The following is a 24,249-nucleotide window of genomic DNA, read 5'->3' on the forward strand; positions in this document are numbered from 1 at the left end:
TAGGGGGGAGCTGCAATAAATTATCTGGTCTTGCCTTTCTCTTCACCTGCTCTCACCTCGCATTGGTATTTCTAGGGTCTGAGCGGCACGAAGTGTCGAGAGTGCATGTCATCTGCGTGTCTCTGAGTAACTTATGTCCATCCCACTGTTCCTATGGCCAAGCCCTGCCCAGGAAGGACAAAGCAGGATGGAGCAGGATTTATTCCTCGACACTGTAGGTATCTAACCGTAAGCTGTAAAATAAAAGCTGAATGAGAAACCACATAAACATTTCCCTGGGAGATACGAAATAGCAGAGGCCTAATTATCACCGCAAGGGAAGTTCCTGCAGCTCCTAATAGGGAGACCTCTGCGTTGTTTCTGCAAGAATATTCCTGGAGCGAGAGGCTGGGAGGAATCAAAGCAGTTCATCAAAATGAGTAAGCAAGGGGAATGCTCGCAGTGGATGGCACTGCTGTTTTGCACACCCTGAGGTAGTTTTACCTAATCCTACTGAATGAGTTTTTCATGCATATGTATACAGGAATGTTTACACGTATGCATATCTGTCACCAGCAAAATCTGTTCCATCCTCAGTTGTCAAGCCGCGTGTGGCAGATCGCAGCAGGGCTTGGGGAGAGAAATCAAAGACCCAGATGAAGACCAGAACATTGGACATCCCTCCCATCGGAGCCATGAGCCAAAGCTGCAGCTCCTCCCCACACACGGGGCAGCAAGGACCTGTTCCTGAGCAGCACTGACCAACACCAGGGCTGCAAAGTCCTCATCGGTATGGTAGGCACCGGGCAATTTTGGGGGGAAAAAGGACCCATTTCCCTGCCCCGCTCCCTGGCAGGCAAGGAGGGGACACAGCCCTGTCTCCCTGCGTGGCTGCTGTGTGTCCCCCAGGCTCTGGGCAGCACAGGGGCCCCCAGCAGCCCCAGGTTGGATGCTCCTGCAGAAGATCTGCCTCTGCAGAGGTGCTCGCAGCCATTGGCACAGGCGCTGCAGAGCTGGTTGCCTGGCAGCACGCGCGTCCTCTTCCCCATGACGAGCAGAGAATCATCTCCACCGACCCGGACCACTTCCCCGACCTCACAGCTCTACCCAGGCTGGAGAGACGCCGCTGCCGAGCACGGTTCACCGAAATGGACTGAGCTGGCCCCGCGGAGACCCCCGCACCGAGGTGAATTCATCCCGAATGCCGCTGTGCTCGGCAGGGATCAGCGCTAAGGGAGCGAGCGCTCTTAAAGAAACACATGCTAATTAGCATGCGTGAATATGTAGATCTCCGCAAAGCTATCAGAGCAAAAGTGGCTGTGAAGCTAAGCCCAAGGTCTGCCTTCTCGTGCCTGGGTCTTCGGTTCCTGTTGAACACCAGCTAAACATATTTCTTGTGCCAAAAGAAGGCAAATCGCTGTGTCGGAGAGCACAGAGCTGCTCTGGATCTCTGTGGCTTAAAAACCGTGTGCAATGTGTTTATCTGCTCCCAGCTTGGCACTCGGCTGCCGAGGATGCCACGAATATGATTTGTGTGCTGTAGTAACTCAGATGCTGAACATGACTATCACAGGACTATGAACGTTAGAGCCAGAAAAATTATGACCTTCAGAAACATCCATCTTTCTTCAAAGAAAGCAAGCCTTTGTGAGTCAGGCTTGTTACCCCCCAGCAGCAGCTGAGAGCTGTCTTTTTGGGAGACGTGGAGGACAGGAGGAATGAGGAAGGAGCCTGATACATGTCACTCCACTGGGGTGCAGCAGGGCTGGGCACACAGGCTGGGAAGGGTAAGGGAGGACCTGCAGCCCCACACAGCTGTGGTGGGCACGCCGTGGTGCTCGTGCTGCACAGGGAGCACTCAAGAGGAGCTAGCTGGCTGCCCAGGGGCTGGGGACATCGATTTGGTTTGCATGGGCTCTTCTGGAAGATGCTGGGCTGCAGCAGAGGTGGGAAAGGCCCTCTGGAGGTCCCCTGGTCCAACCCCTGCTCAAGCAGGGCTACCAACAGCAGGTTGCTCAGGACCACGTCCAAGCAGCTGTGGAAAATCTCCCAGGGGGGTGACTCTGCAACCTCTCTGGGCTCAGCCACCTGCACAGCAAAGTTGTACAGGTGTGTCTGCATGGTGAAGAAGCAGCCCCTCTGTTGAAGGTGTAAATTCACCCAGCTGGTGGTGAGCTCCTGGCAAGCTCCTCACCGCCAGAGCTGACCATTGCACTGCAAGGTAGGGTGGGTATCTCCATGCCAGGGGGCAGTTTTTTGTAGAGATGTAACATTGTGAGATCCTGTCTTCACGTGTGCAGGAAGGATAAAAACAGTGTGGCCAAATAATTGCTTTCTCAATCTTCTCTGAAACTGATTTGTCCCACAAGGCTCAGGCTACGTGAAAGGAGGCAGCAGCAGCTCTCTTCTGACTGTCACCACTTGCCATGATGTGGGAATGGGCATCGTTTCACCAGGACCTACAGCTTCAGCTTCATCCTCTGCAGCATCCCCACCTCAGGTACAGAATCAAAGAATCAGAGAGTCATAAAATATCCTGAGTTGGAAGGGACACACAAGGGTCGTCAAGTTCAACTCCTGGATCCACACAGGTTCACCCAAAAATGAAGCCAGATGTCTGAGAGCATTTTCCAAACACTTCTTGAGCTCCAGCAGGCTCGGTGCTGTGACCACTTCCCTGGGGAGCCTGTCCCAGTGCCCGAGCACCCTCTGGGTGCAGACCCTTTCCCTAACCCCCAGCCTGACCCTCCCCTGTCCCAGCTCCATGCCGTTCCCTCGGGTCCTGTCGCTGTCCCCAGAGGGCAGAGCTCAGCGCCTGCCCCTCCGCTCCCCTCCTGAGGGAGCTGCAGGCTGCCATGAGGCCTCCCCTCAGCCTGCTCTGCTCGGGGCTGAACAAACCAAGGGACCTCAGACTCTCCTTAACATCTTCCCCTCCAGACCCCTCATCCTTGTAGCCCTACAAAGTGTGCAGTGGTGATGGCCCAAGCAAGACAAAGCTGGGGCAAGCCAAGAGGGGCAGGGAGCAGCCACAGGGCACGATCAGGCAGCAGGATGAGCACATCAGCTCATCCATCTTCAGGTGGAGAGGGAAACCTTCCTCTGGTGGGAAGGGCACGAGAGGAGCTGTGGCGCCGTGGCAATGGGTACCACTGCTGGGGCTGGAGGAGGGCGGGGAGGAAGGGCTGCTACTGCATTGCCAGCCCCAGCTCTATCACCAAACACGAGCAGGAGCTGTCACTGGTGTGGAATGCAGCAGATGGCCAAATTGTTAGATTCTCCCTTGCGAGAGCAAAATGATACACTGTTTTTAACATCCTTGCCTGGAGCTGAGTGCTAGCTTCAGATACTACGAAGATACACTGTACAAAGGCACTTTGTGCCAGGAATGTGCTCTAGTGATAATCAGGAGAAAACTGTGCTTAAAGTGACATTTAAAAAAATAATTATTATTGCCTCTTGCTGTTACTCACACATCCCCAAAGCCGATCTGGTAACAGAGCTTTCCAAAGTGTTTTTCCCTGACATGTCATCTGGAGATTGCGGATTCATGCTGTCACTGGATCTCACCTTGCAATCACCAGGTCTATGTGTGCACACCATTTTTTTCCCCTCTTTTGGGAGGAAAGAAATTCTTTTCTCCTTTCAATGTTTCTCATGCCATTTTGGCTGGTTTTGTGCCGATTCTTGGCTCATCCATTTGCTGGAGAAAACAGGCCTGGCTGTCGCAGAGCTGGCTATGAAGGTGGTGGGATCACGATCCCACCTCTCCTCACATGAAGCCTCAGCACCTGGAGCAGCTGAGTGCTCAGCGAAACCCAAGCCTGCCTGCAGATGCTGCAGAGCTCACCCACATTGTGCTGACTTCAGGTGCTTGAAACCTTATATCGAAGGTGCAGGGTTGTTAGCAGTGAGTCATTAGGGCAGGTGTGCTTTGCCAGCTCCAGCTCTGAGCTGATGATAAGGGGGAGGCTTTCAGAGAGAGCTTTGGTAATGACCTGAGCAGGAGAGAAAACTCAAAGTGACTTGAAAGTCTGCTTATTATTCCTTATCAATACATGCAATACCCAGGGCAAGGATCAGTGTGGTCTGCAATCAAGTGAATGCTCTGCTTGTAGAAAAGGGCCATTTTCTTGTTGATATCTTTTGCAGTTCACTGTTGTTTTTTTTAAAGGACTTTTGGCTGCTGAGTATGTGGTGTGCTCTCTCTTCCTGTTAATCCTTTAAAATTTGTTGTGGTTTCTTATTTTATTTTTATGAAAGGGCTTTCATGGGTTATCTGTAAGTTTTACCTCCTAAGGTATTAGGATGTGTTAAATCTTCTTTAAAATCCACCTTTCCCTTACTATCCATCTTCAGAAGACTCCTCCCACGCCACACCTATTCACGCTGCAGCTGCCTGATCTCCCTCTCCTCCTCATGCTTTCTTCCCCCCAGTTTGCTCAGAAGTCTCCTGCTAAACATCCCACAGCTGTGATGCACCATTGTACCTCCCATATCCCAGCCATGTCACATCTCCCTCAGCCTCCAGTGAAATTTCCCCATCTTTCCCTCCGAGGCCCTCAGCGAATTTATCTTTGATCTCGCTCCTCCTGCTCCTTTTCCTGTCTGTTTTTCACTCATCCCTCCTTCCTACTTATTTTGTCTTGCTTTTAGATAGTTCCATGTTGCTTTCATCTTCATGCTCCTCTGACACCTGGGTCTCCATCTCCATTTTCTACTAGCCAAACATTCTCTCCCTCGCTCTGTTGAGTCTGACTTCAATCCCTATCTTTGTCTCCCTGGCTAGCAGTAACACCCTGCAGGTACTTGTGCAGAGGTGCCTGAGCTGCCATCCTGTGTGATGTTCCTGGGGTGCATGTTCTTCACCCCAGGGATTTGTGGTTCTCCAGTGGTGCACACCCCACAGACACAAATGGGTCTCCTGAAGAGCAGCAGCTGCTGGTAAGTGACCATGTGTTATTAATCCTGTTGCTTACGTGGCACAACAAAAACTCTAAACTTTCAAACAACAGAAAAAGAGGAATCTTTTCTACATTGATGTGAAGGCACGCTTTGGCTAGGTAAAGACATTAAAACACGCATTATTTATAGAGATTTAAAGTTCCTATAGGCACCAAAGCTGTTTGAGGAATGTAAATAAGCAGCAGGCTATTGGTATAGGGTTTGGGCCTCACTTCCCTCTTCTGCCTTGCACTGTCATGTTACCCCTGGTTGCGTTCAAGTTGCCTTTAGCATCTCTGCATTCCTTCACATGATAAACAATAGGGAATAGCTCCCATACAGCAGAGGGAATATAGCAGCAAGTGTCTCACATCCATTTTTCAACTGTCATCAAATAGCTTTTATTCACGGCATAGCACAAGTGTCAGCCAACTGGCAAAGGCAGCCTATATTAAAAATGCTGGGGATTATTCATGTCAACAGGCACAAGGGAGCTTTTCTCAGTCAGTGGATCTGCAGTTGCAGTGGTATGAAAATGCAGCAGGTCCTCCAGAGTAATCTCAAATCTGAATAACTTCATAAGGAGGCCAACAGCTGATGATCACTTCCAAGCACAATTAAAATATATATATTGAGCACAATTAGATCAGAGCTTGGATAGGTGAGAAGTTTAGCTGTGTGGATAGACAGAAAGAAAAGCTTATCCCGTAAGCATGCTATGTAGGAAGACAAAGTTGATATTTTTATAACAGTGCTCAAATTGAAGATGGTCTGAAGGCTGTGAGCTGGTGCTGGCTTCTGGAGTTTGCTTCTGATTACATAATTATCAGGTACATAGGATCTTGGCTGGTTTGATTACAGGCCTTGACTGCACTATTGGGAATGTGATCTCCATTGGCCATGTGATTTGTCTTTTATGGCCAAGGTATAATTTAGAAATGGAAAATTCTTTCTCCTTTTAAAAGATTAAAAAAATAGTTTCTCTGAAAATATGTTATTAAATTTATGAGGATATTACTAGGAAAAAAAAAAGAGAGATGGACACAAGAAATAGAACTACTCACCTTAAAAACATCAGGTACAGGTGGAAAATTATGGAGATTTTAGATGTCTAAGGCTAGCCCTTAAGGGCAATTCCAGCCCCTGATTGATTACTCCAGGCCCACCGTATTTGCAAAAGTTCGCTATATTCTGCCATCTCACGTTTTTGCATTTTTGCTTTCAAAGCATATGGCCTGCTTCTTTTCCCCCTCCATTACTTCAGATTCATTTAATTCTCTGAACTCGGTGATGCTATGTGGGTATGAAATCGGGAGCAGTGTAAGCGGAAAATAAAAAGTAAGGCCCATGCAAGTTGCCATGAATGAGGTGACCTGATCTGATCTGACACAGATCTATGTCCCACTTATGCTCTGGGAAATGTTGGATACTGTATTTCAGTGAAAACGTCATTTCTGTACAAATGTGTGATGCAGAAGAAACCCGACCAGCAAAACCTGGCGATGTATCCCGTGGCATCTCCATGACAACATGGAGATGCACATGCCACATACATCCTTGTCGGGAGGCGAACTGCTTTTACTTTCCCTGCCGAAAAGGCAGGCCGAGGGGTAGCTGGCTGCAATAAAAGGTGCTGGGATTTAAGCCTGGAAATCACAGCTCACGATTCGTATGGAGTAAAAGCAGAGGCAGATCAAGGAGCCTCGTCAGAGAGGCGAGCCTTGTGCTTGGCCAAACCATGGCCTGGGTGCTGGCAGGTGTCCAGCGAGGCCAGGAAGCCACGTGGAGGAACTTTGCTGGGCTCTCAAAGTATTTCTGCAGGGCCATTGGTGCAACTTGCCAGCAGAGCTAGATAAGAACAGGCAGTAATTTGGGTTAATGAGTTATTCCGAGAGGTTGTTCCCTCTCTGCACGTGTAGAACAGAAGGGCAAGAGATCCCATGGAGGGCCCGGTGGCAGCAGCCGCCATCGCCACTCCTTGGGGTTGCGAGGGATGCCAGGGCCTGGTCCAGCAGGCGGAGTGGGCAGCACCCACAGCCCTTGCACCACGAGGCTTCTTCTGAACTGATTCCGTGTCCCTCAAAGGGTCAGGCTGGCACTACAAACACGAGCCCATCCCTGGCTCAGCATGCTCCTTTAATGGCTCCACGAGCTGCATGTTCAACCAAACCAAAAGGGCATGGCGTCATGTGCCCACTTCCCAGAGCATCTGGGAGCAGGGCAGTGGGCACAGAGCTGTCCTGCTGGGTCCATCTCCTTTTGGTGCCCGCACCCACCCCGCAGGCCGGCCGGTGCCATGCTGCCTCCTGCCCTGCATTGCAAGCCAAAGGGCACAGGATGGGTGCAGCAGCCAGTGTTGCCAAACAGCCGTGCGCTCAGCAGACGCCCTCTCCCTGCTGCCTTCCCAACCTGGCCCTTCCTCAGCCTCCCTGCCCACCGGTGTGGCTCATATCCCCTCCTGGAAGCAGCGGCGGTGCTGTAATTTCACACCCAGCTGGCAATGCGCCGGCTCCTCCACGCGCCGTGCTCCCAGGCCCTGGCTGCCGCAGGCACCTTTAGCACAGCCGGTGGGGCTGAATTAGTGTCTGCAGTGCTCAGGAAATGTTCCTGCTATAAACAGGGCGCCCATAAAGCACGGCTGGCCTTTCCATCATTGTTTCTGATTTCTGGGCTGGAACATGGGCAGTATGTAAGCAAAGCACCTTAAGCAAGTTAAGTTACCTCTGCTGCTCAGCTTTCCTTCCTGAGAATGGAGGTAATGATATTTGTAGAGCACTTTCTCACTCTTTTTTTTTGTTGTTTGAGATGTGCCACATAAAAGAGGGTTGTTAGCTTTTGCTGGGCTGTAAAAAGTTCTCAGCCTAACAATGGGGCACGGTGTGTTATCAGCAATAATAAAAAGTTACACTGATCTTTAGCATTTAGGGCTAGACCTTTGTTCTGCTTGGTTACTTATAATCTTTACAGTGGTGTGGCTTAGGCTTTTACTTTTACTTTTTTTTTTTTTTTTTTTTTTTTTTTTCCACGCTCTGTATGCATATGTATAGTGTACATATGGTTGGCTTTTGCTTGTATTAGGGCCAAAGGTCGCTTGTTTTAGCCTGCCATACAAATATCAGTTGGCGTCCTTGGAGTGACCGGCCTGTAGTCTGTGATTCAGCACGTTTCCTCTGAAATAGAAGGAAAATTCGTTTGCCAACAGACATGAAACTGCATAAGAAACCATTGAGCCAAAAAGGACAAAAAGAAGGATTATGATCCCTAAGAAATGATCTGCCTGTGCTTCAGCATGTACTCTATGAACGTTTTATGCTGACTGACAGTGCTTGTCCATATTTTGTAGATAACTTTTCATTTTTTTTTTTAACCATAAAAATGATTATTTCCCTCTACACGGCATCTAAAGAAGAAAATAAATTCCATATTAGTTCATGGGGCAATGGAAAGCTTTGTGCCTCCCAGTCTGGACAGCACAGTGCAAGGGTGGCAGTGTTCAGGCGTGGACAAGTTCATGGCAGGCATAATGGGGCCCAGGACTGAGGAGCCTTAGGTATGTTCATGTTTAACAGCATTTCCAATCTTGTGTCTAACTATGCACACCAGGAAGCCGTAGACAGAGGAAAAGCCATCATAGATGACATTAGTTCATAGCAGAGATAACAGCATAAGCAGCAAAGTCAAGCCCTAGATAGGTCCTCGTGGCCTAACAGCCCTCAGTCTGAAAAGCAGCGTCTGGACACGACAGCAGGGTGTACAAGCTGTGGGGCAGCCCCTGGTGCTGGGTGAACCCATACCCCAGCCCCAGCTTGCAGGCAACCACCTCAGGGAGCAGCAGTAGTGGTGGAGCAGCAATTGAAATGATGATGATTGAGTTCGAGGGGGTTCAGAAAGTATTCGGCATATCCTGTGGGCTGGGGCTGGTGTTCCTGACGGATGCCGACCTTTGATGAGAAGAGAATAATTAACCTTTCTTTTGTTTACAGATAACTGAAACAATTAGCACTACACAGGCTCCCCCAAGGCTCTTCAGGAATCTGAATCAAGCAGCAGGGTTGTTTGGCTAGCGGCTAGGGTACCAATTAAGGTAGAGATCAACCTGAACACAGCAATTTTCTTGTGGTGGGATAGAAGTGGAACAGAAACAGGACAGGTAGCCAGGAGGGCTCAGACCTAGCTAGAGGAGCCTCTAGCACTGTGACCCTAAACAAAAGCTGAGAGAGGGATTTTTGGGCTCAGCACTTTCAAGCAAAAGACTTCAAAAGGCAATCAGAACTCCCACTTTTATTGCCCTTTGTTTTAGATGTTCAAGGAAAAAGGGCTCTGTGCATTCTTTGTTAATCAAGAGCACTGATTTAAAGAATTACTTGGCTCCATCATGTTTCTCACATGAATAGGACCATCCCCAAATAACTCCAGCCCCAAACTGATCTGGGCAGTGTAACTGATATGGGTGGAAAAGAATAATATTCTACGTATTTCTGAGGAAAAAGTTCTTATATTATAGACTTCTGTAATAAATATATGCAGGAGTTCAAAGCAGCAAAGAATTGGATAGGCTATTATTCTCCAATCAATTTATTTTTTTAAGTCTTAAAGGATGCTAATTTTAAATGAGATGTTCTTCTGATAAATTCTACAATTGAGGGGATGTAAATGCACATTCTTAATGAATGCTATTTTTTCATATTTGATTGCGGTAATCCAAATGATCCTATTTAATATCAAGGACAGAGCTGGTATCTATTTTTTGATAACTGTTTTGCATAGCATACTCCATACAGTTAAAATTTCTGGAGAACTGTCTTAGAGGACAGGACTCTGGTAGGATGGTCCTGGTGGTGGCTTAACCGGCACCTCCTGCAGACGGAGCCACAGCCTGCTGGAAGGCCACAGGGCGGAAAGTCTCAACATCCGAGTTTGTGGCCAGCAAAATATTTTGCTCTACTAATCCTTTCCTGCATTGTTCTAATATCAAGCATCACCTGTTCAATTTTCAAAGACTGAGATGTGCTTTACTTGTCTCTCTTTTTTGCTTTCATCCTGTTGTCAGAGCTGGAAGGTCTTGCTCTAGTTGCCAGTCTTCCTGTCCAGTTGTCCCTTCTCCAGCCTGAAAACATTCTTCTTCAGCCTTTCAAGATATGTTTGACTGGCTTTCCATCCTCAGGGTGATACATTTAAAAAACACAGTCTTTGAAAAGTACAAAGCTTCATTTCTCAGGACTGTGCCTGTGAAATTTGTGGGAAAAGAGTATTAGAAGGTTTTGGACCAATGCAACTCTGTGTGATAAAAATCCTTTTAACAAGTTAGCTTTTTATGGTAATTATATGCACTGTAGGTCAATGAGAACGTACAAGAAATATTGTTTATGTGCATAATATAAACAGTCATCATTATCAACATTGCAGAATAGGGAAGAAGACAAAAAGCAGATATTGTAGACATGGTGGTAATGGGATGTTCATAACAGGAATATTTTTATTTAATTCTTTGTGGTGATATGCCACTATTTAAGTTTAGCAGTGTTCCATGTCATATACGGTTTTCTTAAGATTTATAAAAAGATCAAGAACCAGACTTTAACTAAAGAAGCCAAGCTGAGTGTAATGCAGATGAGAAACAACATGGTACTCAGCAATGTTTTCAGGCATCATGAGCTAAAATTCACAGCCAGCTGGAAGTCACTTGGAATTACAAGGGCACCTGTATACCTGCTATCTTCATCCACTGCAATGCTTTATTGTTAAGCATTATTATTCAGGTACTATGCTGTCTTGCTGTCTGCAGTTCATAGATACTGAAAGAATTTTAAGGCAGACATAGTCAAATTTTCAGAGAACAAGAGATTGAGAGCCCAAAATTTCAACTCCTACAGAGACTTGCTTCATGGCTTTGGACAAAATATCCACTCTCCTTTCACTGTCTCTGTAAAAGAGGGCTAATATTTGTGTCTCATGGGATGATGTGGGATTAATAGGTTTTGGATGCATAAATTGCGTTGAAGATGGAGAGATCCAAGTCTTATTTCACAGTAGCCGTGCAATTGCAGCACAAGCAGAGCAGACCCGGCCTCCCCTCAGCTAGGGACAAACAGCTTGGAACTCGGCAAGTACTCTATCCAGCTAGAACAAATACAATTTTGCAGTCCATTGATTTCCATTTACAATGCCAAGTTTTATTTGATTTATTTTTTGAATATCTGTGTGCCACAACACCAATTTCCTTTTTTTTTTTTTTTTTTTTCCCCTCTTTAAAGGAAGTGCCACTGGCATGTGATCCTCATTAGCCTAGCAGTATTTAGTTAAAAGATCAGCTGACAAACAAAATGGGATCATTTAAGACAGTTTTGATAATGCAGCCTAAAATTCCCTTCTCTTTATTTAACTCTAAGACATATGAGAAGGAATGTAGGATTTCTGAGCGTATCGGGTGACTACATAGATTAAACAACTGTACCCTAGGTGTTATTTAATGACTTAACAAATAACGATAGCAAACACATGAATGTCATTTGGGACAAACTCTACCCTCCAGTGTGACCGCCTGCATTTCCCTGGTGCTGCACAGTGACCAGAAGAGCGTTGCGCAGCATCAAGCTGGACTCCTCCTGGTGTTGGCACGCGTGGCGTGGATCCTGGCCTGGGGGCCTCTCCTGGAAGCCTGGTTTGGGGCCATCCCACCACTCGCACAAGCAGCCTTCAGATTCTCCCTGCCAGCCTCCCTTCACCCAACAAGTGGGTCTCTGTCCCTGACGGCAAAGCTCAGCACCTGCCACTGAGCAGACGCGCTCGATACTACTGAATGAGGACAGGTATGGGTGGTGTTACCTCACCTAGAGGAACTGGTACGGGGACTAGGAGCAGTGGGGAGGGAGGAAGAAGAGGGAGAGAGCAGCTACTGTCAATACAAGCCATGCACTGATGTCCTCCAAACTCTTGGATGCAAAGTAGTTGCTGATAATACAAAGTACGCACCATGCATATGGGTGCAGAGACAATTTGACCTGTCAGTGGGGAACTATGGTGAAACTTGCACTGCCATGGCTCACACCGGTCAGCGCGTATGGGTGGATGGAAGATAGGGCTGTCAGCTTCTGTGAGCCCCCCTGCTCCTCGGTGAAAGGGAGCTGGCCACTTTCCCACCAGCGGCCCCAGCTCTTTCAGTTACAGCCAGTCAAGTCCAATGACATCAAATATTAATCTGGCACACAACTTGGGCTGTCCGAGTGCGTTTTGTAACCAACAGCGTATCCAATCCTTGGGACCTGATGACAATCACTCCTTTGTTGTCACATCGTTCAGTCACTCTAACCCAGATTCTCAGTCAATTCAGAGGAAAGAATGGTGCTTCAGAGGACTGATTATGGCAAAAGTGCTTCAAAAAATGAACAGAGGGAAGGCAGGGCTGCAGCTCATCACAAAAGATCCTACCATAAAACCTGGAGAATGAACAAGAAGCCTTAGTTGATCTCACAGCAAGAGGCTCTGTTGTTATTTTGCACACAGCTTCTCTGCAGGGCAGCCTTCAGAGCATCCCGAATCTGGTGTTTGGGCTCACGGTTCGCTCAGAGTTCTCTGTACAAGATTAAAGCCAGTGAGAGAAAATGATGAACAGCCCCTAAATTATTCAGAGAAAGCAAAGAAATAAAATATAGGCTAAAAAAGAATTCTTCCTAATAATTTGAGCCAAAAGCCAAAGCACATTAGCATATGAGGACTGGAAGAGTCAGAGAAATAGCTTGAAGGAAATTGCATGTCTATAGTCCGGGAGGAAAATGTGCAAAATCACTTAATTTAGTAATATACCTGGCATACTTAAAGAAAAGGGAGGTCTCTACGCTGTATTGGCACCACCACTGACTTTATCATGTGTGGAACAGGTGGCTCAAGGAACAGGTAAGAAATAAAAAGAGTTTTTTAGGCATTCAGAGGGATTCTGTCATGGAGGTTTTTTCACAAGGTGTTTCTGAGTTGGGTGGAAGGGGAGAAAGGGTCAGCAGCCTAGCGTGATGGCCTGCAGAGTCCCTGTTATGATGCTGAGAGGCAGGAGCTACCTCGGCTATGGAAAACAGCCTGCCTGGGGGGGGTTTCTCTAAGAGACCAGCACACGTGCTTTTGGGCAGCTCCCAGTCCTTGGGTAGCTGGTAAGAGCCTTTGATATTCCCAATGTTGGGGACAGGCCTCAGAGTCCGAGCTGTTTATTTTTAAGAACAAACATTTGGCAAATGAAGAAAAAATAGACGCGGGCATGTGGTTAAGTGTGTGTGATGTCACACCGAAAGCTACTTCTGTGGCACCAGAGTGCAAAATCCAAACGCGTTGCTAAAGCTGAAAAGTAATTGCTGCCTGGAAGGCTCAGTAACCTCGTGTCTGCTCCCGTCAGTGTTTGGACATGCACGCACACGGGCCATTTTATCAGCTGATCCCCTTGGGGAGGACAAGGAGAAAAAAGAGGCATAGGGATGGGCAGGCCACCCCTGAAGCCTCGGTGTTTTGCTCCCAGAGGTTTGCGGTGTAGTAGTCAGTGCAGCAGTTATTCTGCAAATGGCGAGCTCTGGTCTAGTGCTGTCAGTCTCCCGCCCACGGCTTACGAACACCTACATTCCCTTTAAAAATAAAATCGTAACAGCTCTGAATACAAATGTGTGAAAGCTTTACTATTTAAAGGGATCTTCTGTAGAAACTATGTCAAACGTAGCTCTTTCTAGAATGGCACCCAAGATGACTCTCTGCAGATGCTGATTTCTGCGGATGGACTACTCTTTAGGCAAAAGCAGCTCCGAAAAACAGGAAAGGACTGGAAACTGCGCAAGTTTCCAGCTGGAAACCTCAGCAGTTGTCTTGGATGATTGCAGCCTGGTGCCTGGAGAAGCCTCTGTGGGCAGCTGAGGATGGGGACGGTGCGGGCCTACAGCACGGGCAACACGCTGGGTCTGCTGTGCCCCCACAGAGGCTCAGACGTGCCCTTGACATTTCCTCCCGTGGCTGTGTACTGGCCAATTTGGGTTGGAGTGTGCACAGCTCTTGGCCTCCATGCCTTCCACTAAGGAGTCATACAGTCATTAGGGTTGGAAATCCCTCCAAGATCATCTGGTCCAACCATCCCCCTACCACCGATGTCACCCACTAAACCATGTCCCCAAGGCCTTGCCTTGAACACCCCCAGGGATAGTGACCCCACCACCTCCCTGGGGAACCTATTCCAATGCCTGACTGCTCTTTATTGTATCTCACTGACACAGGCTGCCCAGAGAGGCTGTGGAGACTCCCCCCTTGGAGAAGCCTCCTGGACGTGGTCCTGGGCAACCTGCTCTGGGTGGCCTCTGTGAGCAAGGGTTGGGCCAGGTGACCTCCAGAGGTCCTTCAGCCATCCTGCGATTCCGTATTTAAGGAGGAAAGCAGGACGTTGGAACAGGAGTGAATGCCTCAACACCTGATATCCCCTTTGCCAGGTAAGCTGATAGTACAAATTCACCCTGTCGTAAGGCATTAAATGTTTCTGCTCTGACTTGCGCCTGTTCCCAGCTGTTGTCAGCACAACCATTAGCTGCTTGCATCAAGACATTAAGCCAAGTCCTGGCTCCAGTGAGGTCAGTCATAAAACTCAAATTGATTTCAGTGGCACTAGAAATTAGTCTCCCAGACAGTGGTCAGGAGGGAGGAGTTGGAGGGCAGTTTGCTGTCACCTAATGGGATGAGTTTCACTTAAATCGCTCATTTGGGGTGGTACACTGAACTTCCGTGTGCGAGTGTGTGCACAGCACACAGGCATGGCAGTTATGCCACTAAGAGACCCGATGTTGATAGCTACTAAAAGCGATTTCCAAACTTTCTCATACATGCAGATGACTGTTTCAGGCCTGAGGGATGTGGACATCCTGGCTTCTGGCTCTATATGGCTGGCGGTGCCTCATCTATCTCGCACAGTTTAGTGCTGATACACTGTTTGTTTAATTACTCAACCAGAAAGAAGTATTAAATGGTGTTTCATAATTCCTTATTGCAATATGTGCCTTCCAGTAATTACCTCACGCGTTCTCTGATAGTGTAAGAAAAGCCCTCCCCTCCTTATCTCCTGCATGTACGACTACACACCTCTTTCAAACTGGATTTTGTTCTTTATCCTTTTTTTTTTTTTTCCTTCCAGTTGCATTTAGACTGCTATCAAGACAAATGTGCAAATCTCTGTGAATGCCCTTTGATGCATGTTTACATTTCCCCCTTGCTTTTACAAAAATGCACACGGACTACATTGTTTTGATTTCCCATTTGCTTTTCATTTCTCTGTAGTTTCCAGCTGTGACCGCCTTTTTAATATATTGTTTTCAGCCTCCTTCCATCCTGCACACATATGAGGTGAGATGTACTTTCTTCCATCCTGGACCTAAATTTTAAATTAATCATTAACCTGAACTTTTTCCTCTGAGCTTGCGCAGGAGAATCTACAGCTCAGTCATGTCTGCTCTCCTGTGGTAAGACAAGACTTAGGTTTGTTATAATCACTAGCAGTAAATACTGTATCCATTTTTAGAGAATTATCCAATCTGCTCCTATTTCCTGATCTTTCTTCTCATTCCTTTGTTATGATATGCATTCTGCCTCTTAATTGTTTCCATGTGAAATGGCCTCAGTCCGAGCAGTTGCAGCGAATAACGTCCACTTCAAAATGTCAGCTTTTGGTTCCAGCAGATAACCACGGTCTGGTTCCTCTCTGCATGCAGTAGTGCTCTTTAAGGACAAGCAACGTCTTCTGCAGTCTTGTTAAGTGAAAAACAGTAAAGAACAAACCTCACGGACAAAAGGCAGCTTAGCAAATGTCATTTCTACCCGTTGCCAGCAATCTTGATCCCATTTTTGATTTCTGCACAGCTGTAACATTTTCCTTGCCTTTCAGCATAGCTAAATAGTATTAGGAACTAACTTAGCATCCCTCACATGGACTGTGCTAAAATGTCCTTTGTTAAATAAGCGGGGTGTCCCTATTATGTTTGCAGTGTCGAGGCTGCTTTGCTGAAAGCCCCTTCATCGCCGTGGAAAGCTCTGCTGGTTTTGCTGCATTTCCCCTGCTCGGTACAGGGCTGGATGCGCTGAGCTGCGAGGTGTGAAGGAGCATTCTGGAGGAGAAGGAAGCTAAATATATTCTGCTACAAGATTTCTGCCATTCCTCTCGCCACCCCCAGATCCCAGAGACTACAATGGCTTATGCAGGGCTTTACATATGCAGCAAATGGTGGGGGAGGAAAATTCCCACAGATGAAGAGCTGCAGCCCAGTACCACCACCTCCACCTACAGCACACAGCCTGCAGTGGTGCTGGGGTGGGGTTTGAAGGAAAGCTCTCCAATCGTTGCTTCCACAGAGAGGTCCTACACGACTGCATTTAGGAAAGGATGCCTGGCTACAGGGAGACCCTTCCCTACAGCTTTGCTGTAGCCACCTGGATGAGGTGGGGAGGAGGGGATTTCCTCTTCGACCCCCTGTGCTTAATGTTCCCTTTTCCTTAGCTCTAAGGGACTTGCTAGCCTGTGGGGGTTATTTTCTTTCCAGCCATCCTTTGGCCACCTTCCTATGAGCAGTCTGTGAGCTATCCATATGCCTACAGGAGCTGGGTGCTGTGGATGCTCCCCAGGAGGCCAGGAGCCTGACGACATGCTCTCCATCTCTTATGAGCGCATTGCCTTGTTAGTGTTTAAGGAGCACAACTCCCTGTCAACGCAGAAGAGCAAACAAGAGTTTCCTCTCATTTGCCCCTGACTTCATGCTTACATAATCCCACTAATTTCATTTGCATGAGACCAGAAACAGATCCATAGTCTCTTGGTGGAGATGATTTTGCAGAGCTGTGATCCTAGCCAGAAGGGCGAGCAGGAGTCCACTTCCCATGCACAAACCTCCACGCCAGAAGCGGTGTGCGGGGTGGCTCTTTTCTGCCCACCCGAGGCTTTTAAGGACATTTGCGGGCCTTGTATGCAGCGGGATGGAGGCAGAGGAGGGTGACTGAGCTGCCCTCCCTCCTCTCCAAGTGGAAGCGGCCTCGCAGGCTGTTTTTATCTCCAGGTACACAAAAGGAAATTAAACAATTAGAACGGATAGCTCAGAGCTGTATGCTCCGAGGGGAAGAAATTACTATTGGTTTGACAGGTCCGTAAGTGAATTACTTATTTATGTAGCTCAATAGATTTAATATTAATCACAGATGAAAGACACAAGTTAAACATGCTTTGCAAACACGCGGGTTGACTCCTTATTTACCCACGAGTGGCTCAGGCTAGCCTTGCTGCCAGGACAGCCATGGACAGGCAAGGCCGGGATAGCGCAAGTGAAAAATGAATGAAAGCAAAAAAATAGCTCTTAAAAGTTTCAAATGTTGGAATTGCTCTAAGAGATAACACAAAAGAAGGATATAAAACCCACGGCTGGACGTCAATGTTTGCAAGCAATCGTACATCTGAGCTTCAGCAGCTTTGGGCTACTCTGGGGCATCAGACAAGCGAAACGCATTGCCCTCCCAACCCGCTGAGTCTCCTATTCCTGTCCAAAGCTGGCACGGGTAAAAGCAATCAGCGCCTTCTCATTACTTGCCTGACACTTTGCCTTGATACCACTGAAAAAGTCTCCAGAATGTATAGGGGGAGTCAACTGAATTTTTTAAAGCATCACGCACACAATGTACATCAGGTGGAAAAACGCTCTTGGAATCTGCTATCCCATGGGTGAAACGGCTGAGGAGAAGAAAGCTCCTGTCAAAGGAAACCAAAAGAAAAGAGCTTTGGAGCAAATTTTAGGCATAGTAAACTCCCTCTGAAATGTGTCTGTGCCGTCATCTTCTTAAAGATCCTTGAAAATTGTACGTTTTTCATGCCTTATATCTTTAAAAGTATCCCACTCTTTTTTTTTTTTTTTTTTTTTTTTTTTTCCTGGGCCTAGTCAATGTTGCCATCTAAGCAGCCAGAGGGTCTCTTCTAAGCAATGTGAAAAAAATGTGCTTGTAAAACTGTGCAAATACCTATTAAAAAAAGGATAAATAAAACTGCTGTGGTTACAAGTGCTGCATTTTGAGCTAGAACTGAATACTTATTTACATGAGAGAGCATGGTAGTTCTGGTCTACTGATAAATAATGTGCATTAAAGCCTATGCAGCTTACAGTCCACTGAATAAAAAGTGGATTTCATTTGAAAAAGAGATCAGTGGTGTAGTGCACTACTACTGGTTTTACGCAAAATAACTCATTTTGAGGCTTACTGAAAAAGTAGCTATTTTGGTAGTAATTTCTTTCTTTTGATTTTAAAACACGTTTAGGACTTCTCCTAAAGGACACAGTGAACTAATACTCAAAGAAGATTGCGGGTGAGCACTCGCGGCACCCTACAGCAAAGTGGCAGCCCAGATGCAGATGGCCAGACCCTTCCCTTGGTCTTTGTGCTGTTCAGCTGGCAGATGGAGGCTCCAGCAGGTTTTTCGGCAGCTCTTTCTGTCTCCAGCAGGCCGTTTTGGTGGCCCTTTGGCACCAAGGATGCCCACGAAGGCCAGCAAAGGCATCAGGGCGAACGGTCAGAGGAACGGGGACACAGCCTGCGCAGGATGGGGTTGTGATACTTGACTGCTCGAGCAGCTAGCACTAATTTGAGCGGCCCAAAGGTCACAACTATTTATGCAGATAGAAGGTCAGTGGCAAGCTGGCATGCGGCTGCGGGCTATCTTGGTACGCGCTGCGCCCCGAGTGCTGATGTCTGCTTCTGGTTCACAATTTGTCTTTACGCGCAGACTTTCGGGCCAAGCTCTGGCTGAAATAAAACGTGTCGGGGAAAGAAGTCTCTGCCGCGTGAGTTGATGCCGCTAGGAACCAGCTGCAGTTTTTGTGGCTCGGGTTCGTCTGTAGCTAAATCAAACCTTTGAATCATTATTTATAAAAGACAGCCAAATTCTGAACTGTTTGCTCAGTGTTTAGTCAGCTCTTGCACGGATAAACTCCTGTGAAAGCTATGCCTGATGGCAGATAAGGGAAAAACTGAATAATATGCTCAGGGTGCGACCCAGTGAAAGGCAGCCCACGGCAGGTCTGGGGGCTCCGGCAGCGGTGGGCTTCTGCCACCACCAGTGTCTGGGCAGAAACCGCCCTGAAACTGCAGGACCTTACAACACGGGGCCAGGAGACATGGCCTGAATTGCCAGAGCAGGTTCAGGTTAGGTGAAACACCACCTATGTGGGTGAAAAAGGGAAGCAGATATACCGTGTTTAGTCTAGGTTCTGTACTATATTTGAAACTTTTACAGTCAGTAAGTATTAGTGCCACATCCTTTGCTGTCATTAGGAAACAAAATCATTTCCAACCTTTGGTTCCAGCAGTTGTCTGCCCGCCCGCACCAATTTTAAACAAAACCCCTTAATGTTCTGTTGTAAATCAGTCCTGTACGGCCTGGTCTCCAATACAACGTGTGCAAAATATTTGGTGACATTTCATTCCCTAAACAAAAGGTAATGGGAAAGCATCATTATATTGATTTGTTTTCCATCACAAACGTATTTGGCAGCATGCCCTAATTAAGGTTGTAGCAATAATTTTATTATAAGCACTGCTTTGACTCCCCCGGTAATTTTTTAATAGGAGTTAGCTATTATTCTGTTTTTGTTTGCTAGTTTAAAAAATAAAAATAAAAATGTTGGAATGAAAAACTCCCATGTAGAAAGCAACCCAAGCTGGCTGTCTTCAGACCTGGAAAAGCATGTCTTTTCTCTGGCCATCTCTTCCCATCAGAATGGACAATTTCCAAGTTCGTTCTTGACTGCCCCACACCCAGGGAAGCTTAAGCAGTGGCTTGAGCACCACTTGCTGGGATGCATTTTGTCAAGCTCGTTATTTTCATATCCTTTCTTTACTCTGTGTTGCGTGGGGTCAGCTGTAGGCAAACTGAAAGAGACCCATAAGAGTGGTGTAGTCTGATTGCTGAAAAAGCATTTTTTATGTGTGTTTTCCCACTGAAAATGACAAAATTCCAACCACTGCGTATTTGCCAGTACTTTGTCAGTTATGTTCATCAAACCAAAGAATCTCCATGGGAGAGGAAAGTTCAGCTTGGTGTCCATAGACACCCTGCACGCAGCGTTTAGTGGAGGGCTGTTAGCGTTAGGTTGGAGGTTGGACTCGATGACCTTGAGGTCTCTTCCAACCTAGAAAATTCTGTGATTCTGTGATTCTGTAAGTGGCTCACAGCTGGCACAGTGCAGCAGTGCACTTGGTGCCTGTGCCGGGCTTCCCATGGATGAAGTGCTCTGGCCCACCAGTGGGAGTGCAGATGACTCTTGAAGACTTTCTCTTTCGCTCAGATCTCTTCAAAGGAAAGAAAAATAAGCCTTCGCAGAAACTGGAGAAATTGGAACGCATTCTGCCACTTCCTGGATTTCGTGCTACGTCTTGTGTTATTATTTTCAGTCCCTGAAAAACAGAACTGTCCTGTAGGTAATGACTGGGATTTCTAATTAGCACATCTCTGTTACCTTGGAGCAAATACATTTTCTATGCTTCCCCTCGTATTATGGTATTTTAGAAAATGAAACAGAAAAAAAAGCAAGATCTATCTCATAATGAGTGCTGAGGGCCATCAGTTCCTGTATTTCAAGAACATGGGCTAGAAAGGGGATTGTCTACTGCCTCTGCCCAGGCTGCCTTCCCACTTTCTGCATCTCCAAGGAGAGACTGCATTCCAGAAGTTTTCCTCATAGGAGTCCAGAAGATACTGTAGGCTGATGGGCAGTGTTCCACCAGAAATCCTCATAAAATGGAAGCAGCTGTTTATCTGTTTCACAGAGAGAGAGAGGGAAAGAGAGACTGTGAGGCTCACCAGCTTTCTACCCTTTCTCCTAGCCTAAAGCCTATGACTAGATCTCACACTGACCTCCAGCATCCCTCAGTTTTGTGTGAGTGCGCCCACATACATTTTTGGACTCTCCTGTCTTGTTTCCTTTCAGTGCTTGGTTACAGTCCAGTTAAAGACTCAGCTGTAGGTCACCTAAATCAGCTTTAAGATGACATCCAGCCTCGAGTTGGGAGCCATGTAATTCCAACAGCAGAGCTCTGTATCCGCTAACTGCAAAACTGAATGGCTTCTCGAGGGGCTCTGATGGTTCATGTTAAAGCACCACGCTATTAGAGCTGCCTTGCTATCTATATCCGAGTCGCTTAAACGCTAATTTGGATATGTCTGCATTGCCTTCAGCATTGACACTGCTATACAACATAATATTCTGAATGCATTTGACACATTCCCTTCTCTTTGGGACTCAGAACATCTGGAGATTAAATGTAGTGCTCTAATCTATGCACGTCCTACTGAAACTGAGGTGTTGGGAGGCATCCCTGGCCCTGTTCCCCTATAATATGTTTGTATCAGAGGCAGTGGCTTCCATTTAATGCTGTCAACAGACCTGTATTTTTTCCTAACAGCTACTACCGTCCAGGTGAGGTGCGGCTAGCTGGATAAGCAGGCACCCCAGTTCCTGCAAATTCTCTGCACTCTGGGTTGTTGGATCAATATTTGCTGTCAGGGTACCATGAAGAAGGACTTCTCATTCAACACCTTGAAATTTTGAACACAGCACGGAAGTTCTTCCTTGCTGAGGGCTGGACGGGCCTTCCAAGCACATCTGAGTGGCTAAATATCGATTTGCTCCTTAGTTTCATCCCTGCAGCACTGGCTATGTGATTTAAAGTTGGGACTGGAGATGAGGCCCTTTCTCAGGGTGGCAGGTTCTCTGCTACAAACAAAACTGAAATAAAATTGGACCTGCTACACAAAATCAGCCATACGCTATTCTCCCTCTATGTGCAGCAGGTAGATAAATGCTAAGTTTAAATACCCGCTACCAGCGGAGAACCTTCTTCTTCTTACCCGAGAAATTCACTTTTAAAAATTGCAATTAATTTCTAATTAGGTTGTTCAACTTATTACTATGGTCTACATAGAAATGACATAGCAGAATTTGAGGAGGCAGCTCTAGCGTTTTATACCATTGCACAGTGCTCTGTGTACATCAATCCACGGAGTCCATTAAAGCATCATTAAAACTAGAGAATAAATTGAGTTTACACAGTATTAAATATGCTACATAAAGTACTCGTGAACGTTGCTGGCACATACAGCTCACCTAGTCTCCTACCTCAAATTGCTTTTGTAATTTGTTGCTCCGATCCTGGAACTGGACTTACATAAGGCAGTATTTCTGCGTGGAAAAAAAAATAAAATAATAATGCAGAGCACACACAAACATTGACAAATCTATTAGATTACATACCAGAGCGAGAAATTATCACACTAACAAGTCCCACTACACCGGGCCATTGTGACAGCTGGCTGCGTGGCTGCTGTGCCGGAGGTGTCCACCCGGCAGCCTGCAGCTGTACCCAGCCCGCTGCTGCATTTCCGAGCCTCCCGTGGCACACGCGGACCCACGGGGTGCCAGCCCGGCTGCTGTGCTGCAGCTCTGCGAGGAAGGGCAGCGGCTCCAGGAGCTGGGAAGCTGCAGCTTTACCTGCCCGTGGCTGCTGCTGGGCGGAGGGGTGACCTCTCCTCTCTGCCCCTCCTGGCAGCGGGGCGTTCGCTTTCACGCGCGGCGGCTGTTGGCGAAATTCCCTGCGAGTGTAATTGCAAGTGAACTTCATCGCTGATCTCTGCAACAGATGGAGTCGGGGTGGGGGTGGCGATGAAACCCACAGGAAATGGGTGCTGCTGAGGGAAAATGCAGATGGAAAACAGGAGACACAGAAGAACAGGGAAAGGGGAGAGAAATAGATCGGGGAACCAGAGGGCACGGGAAACATACGGCAGAAAGAGGATTATCTTCATGACTTCCTCAACCTTTAAAGGAAACTGAATATAACTGAATACTATGAATAATTTAATGCATTACAGATATCCAATAGTTTAAAGGACACATACAGAAAAAAAAAAATGCTATGGTGGCCAGGATCTCTGGGACGTGAAACACTTGCATTCAAGTCCTGGCTCCACTGCAGACCCTCAGGCTGCAATTAAAGAGCCTGCATTTTGTTTAAGCCCCGGGCCTAAGGTTTCCTATAGCCTCAGTTCTCTTGAGATGGCCAGCAGCAGACTGCAGGAGCAGGACTCGGACAACACAATGTCTCAAACAGCCCTTCCACAGTCATTTGGGCAAATTTTTTGGGGTCCATTGTACAGAAACACCTAATTTCAGTCAATTCCTTGAGTTACTGAAGCAGCCTGCCTGTGAAGCCGGGTGTACAATGGTTCACCTCTCCAAAACATGGTGGAGATCGAGGCATAAAAAACTGTGATGTGGTTCGCACAAAGCATGCGAGCACCACCGTGGCTTGGGCTACCCTGGTACCTGAGCCACTGCCATGGGGTTAAGGACCGGTGCCAAGGCAGGGCTTAATCCATCTGGCATGGCACGGTGCACACATGGCCTTTTCCTTCCCAGGACCCATGCTAGGATCTCCACAGAAGACTGTTTTGCTCCACACAGGTGCACCAGCCCATGTGGCGTGCCAGCGCTCACGAACGCGCTGCTCCAGATTTGATGGTGCGACATGCATGCACCCGGAGTGCTGCTATGCCGCTTTTATCCCAAAGCTGGGAGGGAGGGGGTGATGATTTTTTTGGTCAAGAACTTGCCTGCAGTGATTCACGCCTCTGGGACTGCAAAGATGTTGGGAACGTCAGAGCAATCCTTCAGGGGGGCACGGGGAGGAGGAAAACTGCTGCAAGACATCTTCATGCCTCACCTGCTTGCATGGAGCACAGGCTAGCCACAGGTGAGGGAGGACTGACTGCTGCTGTTTTGTGTTGCAGAGGCGCGAGGAGGCGTGCATGGCAATGATGTGGGCATTTATTGCTTTCTCTGAAAAGTATTTTCCTCACCTAGGCGCGTGTTACACGTTTAAAAAAGCGTTACTGGAGCTGGAAAGGATGATGGTGTGGATGTGCTTGGTTTTGAGGCTACGAACGTGTGTGTTTAAGTGGGACGGAGGCCTGAAAACCTAAAGGATCACAAAACAGCAACTTCAGATTTCAAGACTTGAGGCCAAGTTGAAGTATAATGTTGTTTTCTATGTTCTCAATGACCATAAGGTAAGGAGGAGAGGCTGAGAGGCGCTGGGGTTAGAGGAGTCCCCGCACACTGCCAGCAAGGAGGACTTGTCCTGTGTTTCCTTTGCTCCTCAATCCAGCAGGCACCAGGTCAGCTCCGCAGACAGCAGGCCCGAGAATTGCAGCTCACAATCAGAGGGCAAAAATCACCGAATTTTCCCCCAGGAGTCTGCCCACACCAGCTCCCCTCACGCGCAGCCCGTTTATAT

General features: G+C 47.3%; 2 long non-coding RNA genes across 2 annotated transcripts; one reads left to right on the forward strand and one right to left on the reverse strand.

Annotated features, from left to right (window-relative positions):
* Window positions 1–271: 271 nt before the first annotated feature.
* LOC311434596 lies at window positions 272–22,078 on the forward strand. The gene is made up of 7 exons (XR_014691584.1): window positions 272–473; window positions 556–2,479; window positions 4,766–4,920; window positions 11,453–11,729; window positions 14,160–17,763; window positions 18,218–20,026; window positions 20,121–22,078. It is a non-coding gene; the product is annotated as an uncharacterized lncRNA (long non-coding RNA).
* Window positions 864–4,770, reverse strand: LOC311434598. Its single transcript, XR_014691588.1, has 2 exons — window positions 3,547–4,770; window positions 864–2,474 (listed from the first exon to the last, which is right to left on the reverse strand). It is a non-coding gene; the product is annotated as an uncharacterized lncRNA (long non-coding RNA).
* Window positions 22,079–24,249: the final 2,171 nt, after the last annotated feature.

Source organism: Aythya ferina, assembly GCF_964211825.1.
Source record: "Aythya ferina genome assembly, chromosome: 3".
Taxonomy (NCBI): Eukaryota; Metazoa; Chordata; class Aves; order Anseriformes; family Anatidae; genus Aythya; species Aythya ferina.